At 46.4% G+C, this 17,092-nt stretch overlaps 1 long non-coding RNA gene across 1 annotated transcript; it reads right to left on the bottom strand.

The window, feature by feature from the left end:
- Window positions 1-6,674: 6,674 nt before the first annotated feature.
- Window positions 6,675-15,050, bottom strand: LOC116071149. Its single transcript, XR_004110733.1, has 3 exons — window positions 14,805-15,050; window positions 7,692-7,846; window positions 6,675-6,911 (listed from the first exon to the last, which is right to left on the bottom strand). It is a non-coding gene; the product is annotated as an uncharacterized LOC116071149 (long non-coding RNA).
- Between the last annotated feature and the right edge of the window lie 2,042 nt (window positions 15,051-17,092).

Here is a 17,092-nt window from a genome sequence, read left to right as displayed (position 1 = left end):
TCCCCCTTACTACTAATAACATTTTAAAGAATTCATACCTCTAATTGGGTTTAATAAGATAATTTATTCATACATACTAAGATTCTATTATTAGTGTAATAGGTTATAGTGGTTGGACAATTTGCTTTTTATCCCTACCTTAGCCTTCTGAGTGTTGGGTTCCAGGTGAGCCACCACACTACAGTAACTCATTTTTAATGTAGTTCCCATTTCATGCCCCATTTGAATGTTGAATTTGCATTTTAAGTATCAATCCCACTGTAGTTTGCCGTACTGCTTATTTAACATCTTAGCTGATTCAGTTTTCTCGTATTGTGTCTCATAAGCCTGCATCTGGACAGTTAGGCCCACTCCAGCTCTGAGCCCCATCCCTTCCGTGACAGAACCAGCTGTATGCAGTTCATTTCAGGTCTCCTGGGCTCCAGAACACCTCTTTCCTGGGCCTACCTCACCGTCAGCAGTCTCCCTTGGGAACAGCTTGGCTGTCATCCTGGTCTTCTCTGACCGCTATGGCTCTGCTGAGGGGCAGATACCCCCCATTCCTTCACCTTGACTGTGGCTTAATTATAGCATCGTCACAGGTGCCCATTACACTACAGTCCCCTATTAACGCCACATCTCCCCATCACCTGCAAGCTGAGGGCACACTTGAGGTACCTGCCAGGTTTTCACGGTCCATTCCACACCTGCCCATTTACTTAGGGTCACCTTTTAAGTCTGTGGCCCAGTTTGGTGCCTCTCAACACTTGCTGCCCATTGGAATTATCTGTAGGGACAGGAAAACCAAAGCAGCAGTGGGCAAGCCCTGAGGAGCTGAAGGAGGGTCGGCTTGAGCATGCACAGGGAGGGTGAGCAGCTCAAGGAGGGTCGTTGGCTTGAGCATGCACAGGGAGGGAGGGGCAGAGGCTGACCTACATTCTCAATTTCTAGGGAACATGGATTCCCAAGGTCTCTATGCTGGGACACACAACCATCTCTGGAGAGCAGGAAAGGAAGAGGGGGCAGATTACCAAGGTGGCCCTTCTCTAGATCTCCACAATGGATCTCTTTCATTCTGACTTAGTGATGATGAAAAGGAATGTAATTAGCACAGTGAGACCTGCTCTCCAGGAAGGAGGTGGCTGGGGCACACTTGCATAGCTGTCCTGCAGTCGTGGGACCAGGGGAAGGAACCCAGTGATCTGCAGCAGTGTTAGAAAAGGACATTTGCCATCAAGCTGTAAGGAATGAGGGTGTGGGGGTGGCAGAGGCCACTTGTGTTGTTCTTTAAACCACTCTGCTCCAAGCCAGCATCGCTGTGACTGAAACTTAACAAACAAGGAAGGGTCAGGCCAGCTACAGATTTCAAGGAAAGAAAGAGGAGGAGAGAAAAAGGAGGGGGAGTAGGGGAGGGGAGGTAAAGAGAGAATGAGTTTAGTTCCATGTTTCGTCATATCTATAATTTGCCAAGATCATGTAATGAACATCCACCACGAAGATTCCCCACATCAATCTCTGATTTGATTCTGAAACAATGGGATACATTGCACTTTGTATTATACTGACTGACAGCTGGGTTTCCTGGCAGCTGCCAGTCACCCCAAGAACATGCTTCTTAGTCTTTCATCCCGAAGGTGTCTATTTTTCTTTGTTTTGCTTTTCTTTTTGTTTAGTTTGTTCTGTTTGTAGACAGGGTCTCAGTACACAGTTCTGGCTGTCCCGGAACTCACTATGGAGAGCGCCCTGCCTCTGCATCCTGAGTGCTGGATATACAAAAGGCATGTATCACCATGCCCAACAACATATATTTCAAAACTTGTTTTTAAGGGGAAACTAGGGTCCACTCTCCAACCAATCAGCAGGGCTCCTTCCTGGACAGAGTCCCACACAGAGGAGCAGTTGCCAGCAGAGCCCAGTGGCAGGTGGGGGTGACAGACACACACTTGAGGGGTTCGTGGGAGTAACGAGCAGACATGGGGAGCTGTAGAGCCAGGAGGGTGGAAAGTGTCATAGTCCACGCCTCTCCCACAAATGTAGGGGTCCTCTCCCAGGAGAAGCAGAAAGAGGTATAGGATGTCCCCAGTGAATCCAAGCAAAAGCAACTGTTTCTGCTGGAAAGGAGACTCCTCCCCCAAACACAAGACTGGAAGAACAGTGCCCGGAGAATTCTAGATGACCTCCACGACATCTAGAGACATGAGCAACACAGGGAAGGATTAGTGAAATCCACAGTAGTGATGGCAGTGTCTTTTGGGGAGAGTTGGAGCTGAGACAAAGCATTAGGGGTGTGAGCAAGAACTGAGAAGAAATGCAGAGTCATCCCAGAAAGAAGACAAATGATGAGACAACACAAATGATGTTTAGGAGGGAGGCTGTGATGCCTCAGTGGCATAAATGCTTGCTGAGCAAGCATGAGGACCTGAATGCAAACCCCTAACACCCACATGCAAATCAGGACAGGGAAGCATAACCTAGTGACCCCTAGTACTGGGGACTGAGAGCTCCCTGCCAGCCAGGCTAGTCATGTCTGTGAGACATACGATCAATGAGAAACTGTCTCAAAATAAAATCAAAGCAGGAAGCGACTGAAGATGATGCCTACTGTGGACATGCATGTGTGACTCTCACATCAAAAAACAAATTCATAGATTAGATAGAGTCTCACAACACTTAAACAGTGAAGTAAAGATGAAACATTTTAACACCACTAGTGTTTTTAACATAAAAAGCTAAAACAGAACCAATATGTTCAAGTCTGTGGTACCTCCCGGTCCAGAATTCATTCCAAAGACCTGACTGCAGGAAAAGGAGGTGCGGGAGCCCTTTGGGTATCTGAGCAATGAAATTAGTAAATTTTTTTCGAAGAAAAGAAATTCAGATTACCTTCAGAAACTCTAACAGCCATGAGAAATGATATTTGTTATACCAGAGGGAAAAGTAAGCTAGCAAAAATATTCTTTATTTCAGCACATGGCAGTTAAGTATGAAATTGAAATGCTATTATATGTTCAGAAACTTAGAGAGCCTTGTTCTCATTAGGTTCCCCCAAAAAAATATGCTAGAGAAATTGGTCCAGACAATCAGATTAATAAAAGGACAATGAAGGAGACCCTGGAAAGTCTGCAGGTGAGATGCCAGGACATGAGGGGGGCCACAGCCTCACTGGCCACCAAACAGAACAGGCACAGGAAGCCCCATGGGGGACAGGCCAGAACACATTTAGAAGCAGTGACCAGCCCTCCTCAGACCCAAACCCAGTGACCACATCTCCCAAGACCAGCTGGACCACGGAGATAAGAGTCTTCTATTAGAAAGAAAGAGGCTGAGGCCTTGTGCTGATAAACCCTGAGGTCAACACAGGGGATGTTCTGCTTCTGGGTGGACCGTATGGTCTCTTGGATATGTATTAACTCACGTTTCCACATTCAAAACCAAGGTGACCATGAGTTATCTGGAAAGTCCGCTTGTCTTTTGTGTATCTTTTGGTACTTTCCAAAATGTCCCATTCTGAACACTTATTCTCTTTATATACCTCAGAAGTTTTTAGAATGCCCTCTTATCCACATATAGTTTTCTTATGTGTTTAAAAACTTAAATATCTAGAGGGAAGAGATCATCACTTCCAAGGAGTTGATTGGTGTGATTTTAAAATTCTAGTGAAAGATAAGACTAGGTCTGATGGGTAAGCAAACACCTGTCTTCACTAGGCAGGCCACTGCCCACCCAGAGGGCTACTACTGGGGGCTCAACCCTATGCAGTTCTTAACATCAAGGTTACCTTATCTACTGGTGTTCCTGGAACTGGCTCTGCACAGGCAGTCACTGGTTCTCTGCTTCAAAACAATTCTCCAGGAACTCTCTTGTCTACCTCAAACCTTACTACGAGCTTTATTAGTGGCTGCCTCCTCTCATACCACTCCCTCCTGAAGCCAGCCACCCATCACCAGTCATCCCACACCATCCAAGGATCACCTAGTCCCATCCTTTCGAGTAAGGGAAGTTTGTGATCCCCAGGCCTTTGGGCATCTGCATTCCCCACTGCTCCTCTTCACTGGTTTGCTTTTTTCCTGTGTCCTCTCTGTCCAGTTGGCACTCTGTTCTGCTTGCCTGCCTTCTTCTCAGACCCATTCCCTCTGCCTCCCTGCTGTCCATGGACGGGTTGGCTCACGGCAGATGATGAGATGGCACCTGATGCCTGGGATCCTCCCTGACTCCTGCCCTGTCTCTCGAAGCCCCTCACCTTACAGTCCCTCCTCTCCAGGCCTTTCTTTGGTCTTTTAGAAGGTCTCTGTGCGCTCATCACCCATACAGGCCTATATTCATTTTCAGCACATGACATCCTTCAACTGTTCTGTACCTTAACTCAAATACACATATAATTATCTTTAATATCACTGGACATATGTGAGCTTCTCTCTCTCTCTCTCTCTCCCCCCCCCCGTGTATGTGTGTGTATGTGTGTGTATGTGTGTGTGTGTGTGTGTGTGTGTATATATGTTAATCTTAAATTCCCAAAAGCCCTGAGTGTCCCTGTCTCAGACTCACCCAGAGAGAATATTTTCAAACCTCTGCCTCAGCTAAGGGACAAGAGGGTCCCCTGTGGTTTCAAGGCTCAGCTCTTCGGAGAGAAGCCTTTTCTCTGGCATGAACCACCATTCCATTTTCCAGTAATTGGGCTGAGAGATATTCTGGAACTCTAAGCAAGTGCCTTGCAAATAGATCGCTTTCTTCAGCTTTGCTTCTCTCGTGATGTCATTGGTCTTTTCAACATTTGCTAAGCTTCCAGCGTGTGATGGCTGTTCCTGGTTGTCATCTTGACTCTATCTGGAATGAACTACAATCTAGAATTGGAAGGCTCACCTGTGATCCAGATCTTGAGGACAGGAGATAGAAGTTTCTAACCTGGATCTTGGCATGGAGGTCTTGAGGCATAGTGGCTATGAATCCCAGGAGACTAAGGCAAGGAGATCTCTGAGTTCAAGGTCAGCCTGGGACAAAAAAAAGTCCCAGATCCAGGTGTGGTGGCACACACCTTTAATCTGGGCCACACCTTCTGCTGGAGACCTACATAAGGACATTTGAAGAAGGAAGACTTGCTCTTTTTCACCTGTGTGCGTTTACTTGCCAGCACGCACATCTGTTGGATCTCCTAGCCTTGTGAACAACTACAAGATCCTTGGACTTGCCATTCACAGCTGACCATTGTTGGGAAGTTGGACTACAGTCTGTAAGTCATTATAACAAATTCCCTTACTATACAGAGACTACCCATAAGTCCTGTGACTCTAGAGAACCTTGACTAATACACAGCCTCCATGGACTGGAGAATCTGCCCACATTTGACCACATGCCCTGAGTCTTGCAAAGTGTCCTGTCCCCTCATCACATGCAGAAGTGACTGGACCTTGCTCTACACTTGTTCATACATATCCTCCTTCCCCCCTCCTCTCCAGGGTCTACTTTTCCTCATGCACACAGGACTAGAGTCCCCACATATCCAAAGATGCTCTCAGTGCTTCTCCTGAAGTAGCCAACCTCTGACACACACCTTTCATGGAAACTCTCTTCCCATCTGTAAGTCTCTGAGCTGCCAAAGTAAGTCAGCATCCAAGATAAACCAGTCACAACACGATCTCAAACTGCTGGACCCATCCTGGCCTTGCTGGATGTTTCTGAGTGCAGTCCACCTGACCCTGATGGGTTGAGGGCAAGGGGTACATGCCACAAACGTTTATTTGCTGTTTATGTGATGGACAATGTTGTCAACTTGACAGATCTAGAATAAGCTGGAATATAGGCTTACATAAACTTTGATTACATCAGTAGACGTGGGAAGACCCATTACAGCTATGCCAGGATCTGCACTTTACAGGGAAAGAGAGCTGAGCACACATCTATAACATCCCTGTCCTCTGCTCTTGATTAGGGATGTGATGTGACCACTCCAACTCCCACCACTGCCATTTCTTTGCCTGGATGGACGTCAGCCAAAAGTGAGCACCTTCTGTCTTAGGTCACTTTTGTATTTTGTTATCGGTGGCAATTATGAAGACCGCCATGATTTTATTCATTACAAGCGGCAGTTCTCGTGGACACTACATCTTTGCCTTGCTGTGCTGACTGCATGCAATTATTGCTCAGTTTCAGAGAACAGCTTGTCTAAAGCTGGACAGAGTGGGGGAGGAGGACAGAGCAACTGAGGAAACCCCAACTTGAAATGAAATAAAGTCAGACAGAAAAAAAAATGTTACCATTTAGTTCTCCTGAATGGAAACAGTATCTTCCCAGTTCTTCTGGAAAGGAGCAGAAAGCCACAGTGGGAATATACAAGACAAAGCCCCCTGTAGGCTTCTGCATTCTGGTAGATTTCAAGCAGAGCAGGTGGGTAGGTGAATGGGGCTGCCCAGGTGTTATTGTGGGTCACGTCTGTGAGAGAAAACTGAGTCTGAACACAGAGAAGTGACCAACTGGAGAGCCGAACTCTAAACTCTGAGATGTGTCACTGCAGGCTAGTGTGGCTCTGTGCTAGGAAAAACTCTTCTGGGTTTAGTAATGAACATATCAGAAGAGGATGACTACAAAGAAGAGGAATGCCCAGGGGAAAGGCTACTCCCACACAGAAAGCAAAGAGAAAGGTGGGGCAGGCCCCGCCAGGCATACAGCAACCGCCTTTAATTAAAAAAGAAGCTCGTGGGTGGGAGTGTTTACTTGCACTGTATTGTCTGGTCCTTCTGTAAGTATCCTGCCATATGGGGGTGGGGGGAGGTGGATCTGGTGTAGCACTTTCACTCTGTCATGATATTCCAGTAATGGTTGGTGTCATTGTCACCTTCAAGGTCAACATGGCACTCCAGAAGTTCCTCGTCTTCTTAGGTGAGAAGATAGCCACATGGCAGGATGTCTTGCAGAAGCCACACAAACTATCTTTGGGTCTGAAACAGAGAGAAGGTTCAGTTACCCTCCCTTGGCCGTGTGTGCAGGAACTTCTGTGGCCCAAGGCTTATCCATGAAACAGTGACTTTGGAGAAGTGATTTCTTGCTCCATGGCCAGTGACAGATTCGAGGAGTGATGGGTTCTAAGCCTGACTTCCCAGACACTGAAGGACAGTGCAGTGCTGCCCCACCCCCAGTCACACACCTTGGGTCTGCGTGCTTACCTCTGGGGCTCATTTGCTGCTGGTGGTTTCTCTTATTTTTCTAATGGGAGATCAATGTAGTAGTGTCCCATGACAGAGCAGATGCCTAGGCACAGCTGCCTGTGGACAGTTATGATGGACAACTCCTTCAAGCCATGGTCTGCTGAGGGCTGACCCACATGGCTGCTTTGGGCATCATATAATCATGGCTCAGTGCTACCAACATAAATATTATGATTCTAAATACTTAGATTAGACTTATGACCATGTAGAAGGAACATTTTCTCATAGTGGTAGTAGTGTGCACACATGCACGTGCGTGCATGCACACGTGTGCCGTCGCACAGGCGTGAGTCCAAGTGCCTATGGGTAGAGCTGGAATTCCCCATGAACTAGAGTTAGAGGTGGTTGTGGTTCACCCAGCTTAGGTCCTGGAACTACAGTAGAGTCAACTGCTTAATGGCTGAGACTTCTCCCCCAGCTTACTCACTCTGTGACACTCACTGTCACTACTATGACATTTGAGTCCACAGGCACTTCATGCTTAGAATATTTCAGTTGCTCTGGTTCACTGACATTCAGAAAGGGTGCCTGCAGTCCACTGGAACACGGGGTTTGATCCGCTCCAGAAAGGCTCCATGGGCTTCTTTCTTCCTGGCCAGCAGCGTTTCTCAAGTTACAGTGTTGGGTGGCCGGAACATCAAGGTTACTGCCCAAAGTCAGTAGGAACTCTGTTGGTAATAAAGTAAGAGGGTGAAAAAAAATGAAACAAAAAAGTTAGACAATTGTTGGAGCCTGCACACTCAAGAGAAAGGTCCAGGGCAGGCCTGAAAGCAGCAGGTCTGGGAGCCACGGTGGATCGCTGGAGCTGTACTGCTCTGCTATCTCTGAGAGGTCTCCATGTGTGGAGAAGAGCAACACTAGCCATAGTAAATGACTGGGCAGGGGACAGCTAAGCCTCGGGAATGAGGAGCTAATTTAACTGCCTGCTGCATCTGGGAGGAGGCCAGACACACACATATATGGTCACTTGCATTGGCCAGGCTTCCCAGAGTACATCCTCCTCTTACCCAGCTGGAGCCTCTGTCCCAGCTCAGCCTGTGCTTCTGCAAGAATACCCCACGACTTCATGCCGTACTCCAGAAGGACACACATGACATGGCTGTCACTTGCCTTGAGAACCTTTTGTTCTCAAGGACAGAGATGGAGCCATCCACATCTTCAACTTGTTTACTTAGCCCTCTTCAGAGGCATTTGGAGATGGATATAGGGGTGCACCTGTTATCCCAGCACTGGGGACACAGCAGCACGAGATCAGGAGTTCAAGGTCCTCTTTGGGTAGATAATGAGTTGGAAGCCTGCCTGGGCTCTGTAAAGCCCTGTATTAACTTCTCAAACAACATTAGAGGTGTTTGAGAGGAGCATATGCTCAGAGCTTATTCTGAGGGAAGAGGACACTGGGAGCATCCCCAAACCCCAGTCTTTGTTCCTGTATCACAGGAAATAGCTGACACTTGAAGTGGTGACTTCCTCTTTGGGCTATCAATCCTCTCCAGCTTTCCTGTCTTCTCTTAAATGACTCTTTCCAATATATATATATATATACATATATATATATATATATATATATATATATATATATATATTAAAAGTGCTTCCTATACTTTTTAGCTATGGATATTGGTTTTCATTGAGTATGAGTATCAGCAGAAACTGACTTTCACTGATTGACTTGTGTATCAATCTATTATACCCATGAAGGTGTAGGGTATGCTTATTAGAAAGTTAATAGGAACTTTTGCCTATTACTACATGCCTCAAGTTTTTATGTCCTACTAAACTCTGATAGACTATATAAATGTTCCTACTCTAGAGTTAATCCAGTCAGTGCATTGGTTTCTACTGTGATCTCATGATTGCAATAAAATGTGTTTGTATTTGTGTATATGCTGTCACGCACACACATACACACACAACAGATGCCTACTCAAATACACACATAAAACACATACAAACACACATAACACAGATATATACACACACACCTACACACAGATATACACACATTAAACACAAAGACACACATACACACACACACATAAAACATACAAACACACACATAGCACACACATACGGATACACAATGTCCTACCCACTAAGGACAGCTATGGTTGAAAATGTCTAATAGCCAGGAATAAAGCTGGCCACACGTCATTTTCACCAATTTTAGAATTTCTATTACATTTTGACCCCAAAGGGAATTAACTGGGTAGAATTAGGAATGAGGGAGTTTCTTTGTGCTTCTCTGGCCTGGAGACTTTCCCTAGGTGAAGAGATATTTCTTTGTTTCTGGGAGGAAACATTCAAAGGCAGTGGGCAGCCACCCTCAAGAAGTTCCTCCCTGTCTTTGACTCTCTACAGCATGGGAAGGAACCCTTGGTGCACAGAGGCCAGATGACCCCTGCTCCTCCTTGGGGCAGGAGACTCCCCAGCACTGTGACTGTGGAGGAGGGAGATGGACAGGTAGCTCAGATCATACACAAGCAAGCAGCTTGGCACTCCAGAGAACGAGGTAGGTGCTGGTGCCAGAAGCCATGGAGAATCTTTAAGGGAACGTGCACAGGGCTGGTGAGGAGAGGAGAGACACACAGGCTCTTCTACAGACACTGGGTCCCTAGAGCTGGAGTTACGTGTGGTTGTGAACCACCCTGTGTGGATGCCGAGGACCAACTCTGTTCCTCTAGAAGAGCAGCAAGGGCTCTTAACCACAGAGCCATCTCTTCAGCAGCAACACAAAGCAAAATCTTTCTGTATATAATGTGTGGTGTGTGTGCATGCAAGACAGAGAGGGGTAAGGGAGAAGAGGTTGAGGGAGGGAGAGAGAGAGTATGGGAGGACATGTGCTATGGCATGCACAAGGGGGGAGTGTCAGCTCTCACCTTCTACTTTGTTTGAAACAGGGTCTCTTGTTGACCATCTAACTGACCTTTAGGTTTCTAGGACTCTTCCCCTCTCTACCGTCCATCTTACCCTAGGACCTCTAAGATTACAGATACACATTACCATGTCTGGCTATCCTGAGGCCACTTGGGGATCTGAATGCAGGTCCTCATGCTTGCACGGACAACGTCCTATCCACTGACTCATCTCTCCAGCTCAGCCTAACTCAGCCACTAATGGAGAACCATTTGCCTCCTGGAACTAACTGCACACAGTTCTAGGAGCAGAGCAAAGACAGGTTATAATTGGGTGCTGAAAGATCCCAGAAAAATCTTTAACGGGGACTGGCCTCTGGCAGCCAATGCTTTCCTCCACAGAACAAAGGGATGGAGGGAATTGGGGAGTGGCTCGGGGTACTGGAAGAGCACTCTGAGTAAATAGACTGCGTGTTGATCTTTGCAGAGTGGAGTCCATTCTCGCTTCGTTGGCACACAGCATGTACACTGGGAGAAGATAAGGAAGTTAATCTCTCATTTTGTTCTGAGAGCTCCAATCTCAGAACCCTTGAGATAAGACTTAGGGATGACAAATGAACCTTTGCTATATTCTCCTTGACTCTGAACTATGCTTTTTAATGTATTAACCTTACATGTGCAATAAATGTGTTAACCTCACATGTGCAAAATGCAAGTACCCCAGAAGGGTGCAGGAGGAGAAGTTTGGAAGATGGCTGCTGACCAAGTAGGCTGGCTGAGAGGACTTCAGAGCAGGGGATCACTGAAGGCTCGCCTTCTGTTGGGAGCTTCCTGGGAATGGTTTCGGAATACAAAGCTGTGTCAGGTGCACTTGTATCTCCTCAGTTCTGCTGCTCGCACAGCAGTCTGTGGACACAGGTGTGCTACAAAGACGGGATCATAACTACACTCCCATGGGAGCGGCTGCTGCTGTCTTAGATGGTGTTCGTGATGTGCCTGGGTTTAAAATAGACTGGCTCGGTGCTTTCACACTGGTAAAGAGACAGTCTGTGGGCTCCCTGTCCCCGTGGGGCTGGGGCTAGAGAGACAGTGATAAGTGCTCTCAGCAAGGCTAGTGCCACGCAGAGGACAATACAGGGGGCACAGGAAGCTTGGGTCTTTCCTCTGGAACTGTTGGGGACCTTTCTCTCCATTTTGGCCAGTTACTCCAGGCTCTTGCCATGCTCTCTTTCAGCTATGGGGTTAATTGTGGTTTTTGCTCTCACTCCTGGCTCCTTGCAGGAAACCCACACATCAATGACTTCTCTCCAACTGCACTTCTGATGACACTACACAGGAATGAGCTCGACAGACAGACAAGCTGAGGCCATGAGCCAGGAAGGCCCAACTGCAGCTAAGTCAGCCTCGTGCTTATCTGCAGGCAGTCCATAGGGGCAAATAAATACAGGAGGCAGCTGGCTCTCATTGTAGGGGAGAGGACACGGTGAATCTCATGGCCACCCTTTACCCAATCGTGGTCTCAACTCCTCCTCCCTCAAGTTCGTTGTCTTGCTGGGCTAAATGGCTAGTCTTCAGTAGATGTCAGGCAACCAGATCACCTCATTTTTAAATTTCAGTGCTCTATAATGTCAAAACTACTCTCTATAATTTGGAGGAGAAAAGGATAAATACAACTTTTAAAAAATGTTCTGCCAGTCTCAAAGTGGCTCAGACTGCAAGAGTCAGCAGGCATAGCATAGCATATATTTGTCACTGAATTTGAAAGAATTTTGGGTGGGAAGAATTTTGGTTAAGGGTTGGTAAGATGGCTCAGCGGACAGAGATGTTTACCCACAAGCCCAGTGACCCAAGCTCAATCCTAAAATCCACAGGACAAGGAGAAACAGCTTCCTAAAAGATGTCCTCCTGCCCCCACATGAACACTGTGGTGGCTCATGAGTGTGTGTGTGTGTATTTGCCTGCACCCCTGCATGTAATGTATACACACACACACACACACACACACACACATGAATGAATGAATGAACAAATGATTTTTTAAGAACAAACGTGGTCATAGGTCGAAGTCTTGCAAAGCTAATGAACACAGATAAGTAAGTCTGAAAAATTGTTTCAAATATTGGCTAAAGAGTCATTAATCCAGACCTGGAAGGGGCAAGTGGAACCTTCAGTGCTCACACGGGTGCTCTCTACTTCTTCCCCAGAAGCCAGTGGAGGCAGAGGGTTTGTCTCTGCTGTTTGCTCTGTAACTAACTTCCAGCAAAAGATTTTGCTGTAATCAGAGGCTTATGCAATGAAAATAACGTGGCTCTGTGGCCCATCCCCTCGGTGACAGTCCTCTCTGACTTCCTGGCAGTGAATATTTCCCTGATGATTTGGTGCCATGTGGAGTGTTCTCTTTAGAATCCAAAATATTACAGAGTTTTTATATGAAATATTGTCACCTGATCTAGGCACCATTCCAAGTTCTTAATATTAGTACAACATCAGAGATGTTATTTTCTTAAAATGATATAGTCCCAGAATTCTATTTAAAAACCTGGCTCTGAAGGTGTCTGGAGTAAACGTGCTAGGCTTTGTCCACAGGAGGGGATGCACCCTGATGATGACAGGGAATAGTACAGGTTTACATTAAAGCCCAAGGAATCCAGGTAAAAATATTCCTAGGGTGGCTGGACACCAGAGTAGCTTCTGTGACACGGACGAATAGGGAAACCAAGCTGCAGATAGTGGCCCAGTGTCCTACGCACCTGTGTTAAACAGCCAGGGGCGTCAGTCAGAGCGCAGAGGGCTGACTGAGTCATGCTCTGCCCCGATGGTGAGAGGCTTCCTTCAGAGAATGTGATGGCAACTTCCGATCTGATCATTTTACAGAATGATATCAACACTCCCCTGACCTACCCCACAGTGGCTCTTCTTCCTCCTGCTGAACATAGCAGACACTTACTTTGTGGGCATTCATTTAAATGGTTCCCTTTCTGTGCCAATTGATCCAAGCCCAGACAGCCTGGCATTATCAGTGGGTAAACTGTGAGTGAGAGAACGTGTCTCTACTACCCCAGGGGTACAGAGGTAGTGAAGTCTAGGATTGGAGTTCACAGCTGCCTGCCCACCACTGGCTGATATCCTCTTCACATTAGAAATCAAGAAAGTCCTATGGAAAGATAATGAGTGTTGAGATTCTGGAGTCTCTGATGGGAACATCTTTAAAATTCTAGAAAATCCAAGCCATTGAGATGGCTCAGTGGTTAAAGGTCCTTGCCACCAAGCCTGAAGAATTTTTTTGTTCAAATCCACACAGTGGAAGGAGAGAACTGACTTCTTCAAGTTGCCCTCTAGTCTCTACACACACTAAATAAATAAATATAGATGGATGGATGGATGGATGGACAGATGGATCGATGGATAGACAGACAGATAGGTGTAGAAAGACCAGCTTTGAGCTCTAATGCACAGCACAGAGATACATCCAGTGTTCGTAGGCTACATTTCATGAGCTGATCCTATTTAGGTACTCGCTCCTCTTCAGTCAAGCAACACATATAACAGGAGCGTTGTTCTAAATGGAGCAATGATTGGCTGGAGAACTAGGGGATCATTCTAGAGTATGACATCATCATGTCAACAGGAAATGACCAATTAACATATAGGGGATTGTCTGGGAACTTGAACATCTGGTGTTGCGGCTGAAAACTTTCCATGCAATAGGGATTTCCCCTTTACTCATTATAGTAACTCGTGTGTGTGTGTGTGTGTGTGTGTGTGTGTGTGTGCGCGTGTGCGTGTGCGTGTGCGTGTGTGTGTGTGTGTGTGTGTGTGTGTGTGTGTGTGTGCAGTGGCACACTCCTGTAACCCCAGCACTAGGATGAATGAGACAGAAGCATTGCCAAGGTCAGCAGGGGCCAGACCCTGTCTCAAAACAACAGAGACAAGAAGCAGTCGATAGGTGTATTGGGCCACATGTTAGTGATAAAACTAGAATCTGCGCCCATTTTCTCAGATTAGCACATGAACTTTCATCCCTTGGAGCACATGAATTTCTTTTCACCCCTCAGAGCACATGAACTTTCACTCCTCAGAGCTCTAACAATTAGCACCTCAATTCCTGCCCTCCCATTTCACAGCCCCCCTTCTTCTGGTCATTGGTGGGATCTTCTCAGGGTGAAGATGCCCTGTGGCCCCCTTTACTGTCCATTAGGACAATCTCTGTTTGTGTGGAGCACAGAAGAGATCCCTCCTTTCAGGGGTGCACAAGGTAATTAGCTATACACAGCCCACGTGGGATGGACAGAAGCAAGAGGACCCTGATGGTTGCGGCCAGGAGAAGACTTGTCAAGCTATCCTGTTCTAGACTGTCTCGGTCAACAGACTGACTTCAAGGGTGGCCCTTGGAAGAGCATCCTGACAATGGCAGCCCTGGAGAGAGCTCCACACAGAAGCTGAGCCGTACAATGCTCCTGGCTTCCATGTCGCCCTGCAGCATAAGGGACCAGTAAGGGAAGCCAAGTAGAGTGAATTAGGGATCTCTCCAAGTGACGTTTGTGCAGCTGTCTCTTCATCTATAGTTACATCTATAATTACAGCAAAATAAAATAAAAGGGAGCTCTGGAATGTTGATCTTAACTGGCCTCTCGCTGGCTCCCTTGGCACTGCCAACTGAGGAGCGGTATGGGCCAGCTCGGGGTGACTCAGGCTTCCTTGTGCTTCTTCACGTCTGTCTCCATATCTGTATAAGCCTAACACACCTTTAAGATAGATTTAAAAAACAGATTACCTTGGAGGAGGAATCTCCAGATTTAAACTTGCAAGCCATGTATTTCCAGGTACTTTTCAATTTCGAACTGTCCCTCTAATGACCACAGATCTGGGCAGCCAACTCTCCGTGCCTTCACTGCAGTGTGGACGGCAGGTGGAGATTCTCCTCTGTGGGCTTGGAAATCCGGGTACTTTTCCCTCTGGGAGACTAAAGGGCAGTGTAGAGAGTGATGGTTCCAGGCAGTGGAAAATCCCAGCTTCCATCCCATCCTGAGTGACTTCCCAGATCTGCTCTCCAAGAGCCATTTGTTTACAGTGGTCGGTCACATGAACTGTGAGATTTATGCCTGAGTCGAGAACCTCAGGGTGGAGCTTTCCCCTCTGAGATATGCAAATCTGCCTTCGAAACAATGGAGCTGAATTAAAATATCTTCCACAGCACACGAAGTCATTGCTTTCTTGACATGTTAGCAAAGCCATTGTTACCTCCCATTGTGCCATCCCTCCAGTGACTGTCACATCTGCTCCTTAAAATGAAGTTCACTTCTTAAAAGACATTGCAAAACAATATTTTATAATTATCCAACTCTGACTTCAAATGAGCTGCATTTTTAATTCCCCCAACCCCAAGGAATTCAAGGCCGTTGCTATTAAGGCGTCGAAAAGAAAGGAAACTAGCTAAGCTTGGCCTTTGAAGTCCTTTGAAATTTAATTGACCACCAGGCCATGGAACGTCTTGGCACATGACCATTTAATAATAGGAAAATCAGCCTTGCATCAGGAAGAAAGGTGTAATTCATCAATGCTACACACCGTTTCCGTGGCTGTCCACTGAGATTTCTGGGGAAAAGTGCAGAATACAGACTTTTAAGTAATTTATGGGCTTTTGAGGAGCGTTAAAGAGACTGAATCCTGGCAGTAAGAAAAATGTTTGTGGACCAGCTCACTTAATTCTTTAAAAACTTGAGCCATGACTATACCTCACCTGCTACCCAATTAATAGTCACTGGGAGAGGGTTTTCTCTTGCTTTCTTTTTTATATCAGGGATACTGAAAAATAAAAGCACCTTAATGTGTTTAATTTAAACAACACTACTACTTTACTTCTTTTTTTTTTTAAGATTTATTTATTTAGTATGTATGAGCATACTGTCATTGATACACCAGAGAAGGGCATCAGATCCAACTACAGATGGCTGTGAGCCACCATGTTGTTGCTGGGAATTGAACTCATAACCTCTGGAAGAGCAGACAGTGCTCTTAACCACTGAGCCATCTCTCTGGACCAACAAAACCAGTTTTCTGACAAATCTCACATGTGACTCAATTTAAACATACCAATGAATTTTCATACTCTCACATGGGCCCTGAGCATGCTTATTCTAAAGAAATATAGTCACCATTTTTTCAAAGTTTGATCTAAAAACAGCTCAGCCCCTGCGGCCTTAGGTTTTGTGGGAGGAGGACTCTGAACTGAGTCCTCCCCCTTTCCCCTCCTCCTCCCCTCCTTCTCTCCCTCCTTCTCCTTCTCCTCCTATACTTCCCTTCCTCCCCCTCCTCTTTCCCCTCCTCCATCTCCCCCTTTTCCTTCTCTTCCTTTGAGTGCCCCTGAAGGTGGAAGAGTGGTGGGGACTCTGTGCCTCATGCTGACCTCCTTTCTGGTGACCTCTGAAGCTATGAGCAGTCCCTCATGTCTGAACAGGGGTTTCTACATGTGTGATACTGAAACATCATGGAGAATTATGGTGTTACTCTTCAAACATGTCAGGACCACTTCCAAACACCAAGCTACACAGAGCAGCTCACAGGAGGGTAGCCTCCATCATTCTCTGCCAAATGTCATTTGTGTTATACACATATAGGTGTGCACACATACGGCATCAAGACCGCTGTGATATGCATGTGTGATGTAATAGTCATCCCCAAACTCTAAAAGTCCTAGCACAGATGCATGAGAAATGGGACCTATGCCTTCTGGGAAAACATAAGACACTTTCACGCATTGGTACTGGTCATGTGACCAGTGCTGTCAATTATACATGACATCATCAGCATACATTCTGTTGACCATTTTAGTGGATGAAGGTGAACTATACCTGCCAGGATGTAGTTCAAGGTCACAGAGTTAGCACATGTTGAGCATATTGAACCCTGATAACTACTGCAATCTTCAAATTCCCCCATGCCCTGACCCTGTCTGAACTGCCTATGCTGAGCATCCTCTATCCACCGCAGTGCTTGATGAGCATCCTCTATCCACCGCAGTGCCTGATGAGCATCCTCTATCCACCGCAGTGCCTGATGAGC

This window comes from Mastomys coucha, unplaced genomic scaffold (assembly GCF_008632895.1).
Source record: "Mastomys coucha isolate ucsf_1 unplaced genomic scaffold, UCSF_Mcou_1 pScaffold22, whole genome shotgun sequence".
In the NCBI taxonomy this organism is placed as follows: Eukaryota; Metazoa; Chordata; class Mammalia; order Rodentia; family Muridae; genus Mastomys; species Mastomys coucha.
The sequence above is the reverse complement of the archived record's forward strand: the minus strand, read 5'-3'. Positions and strand labels throughout refer to the sequence as shown.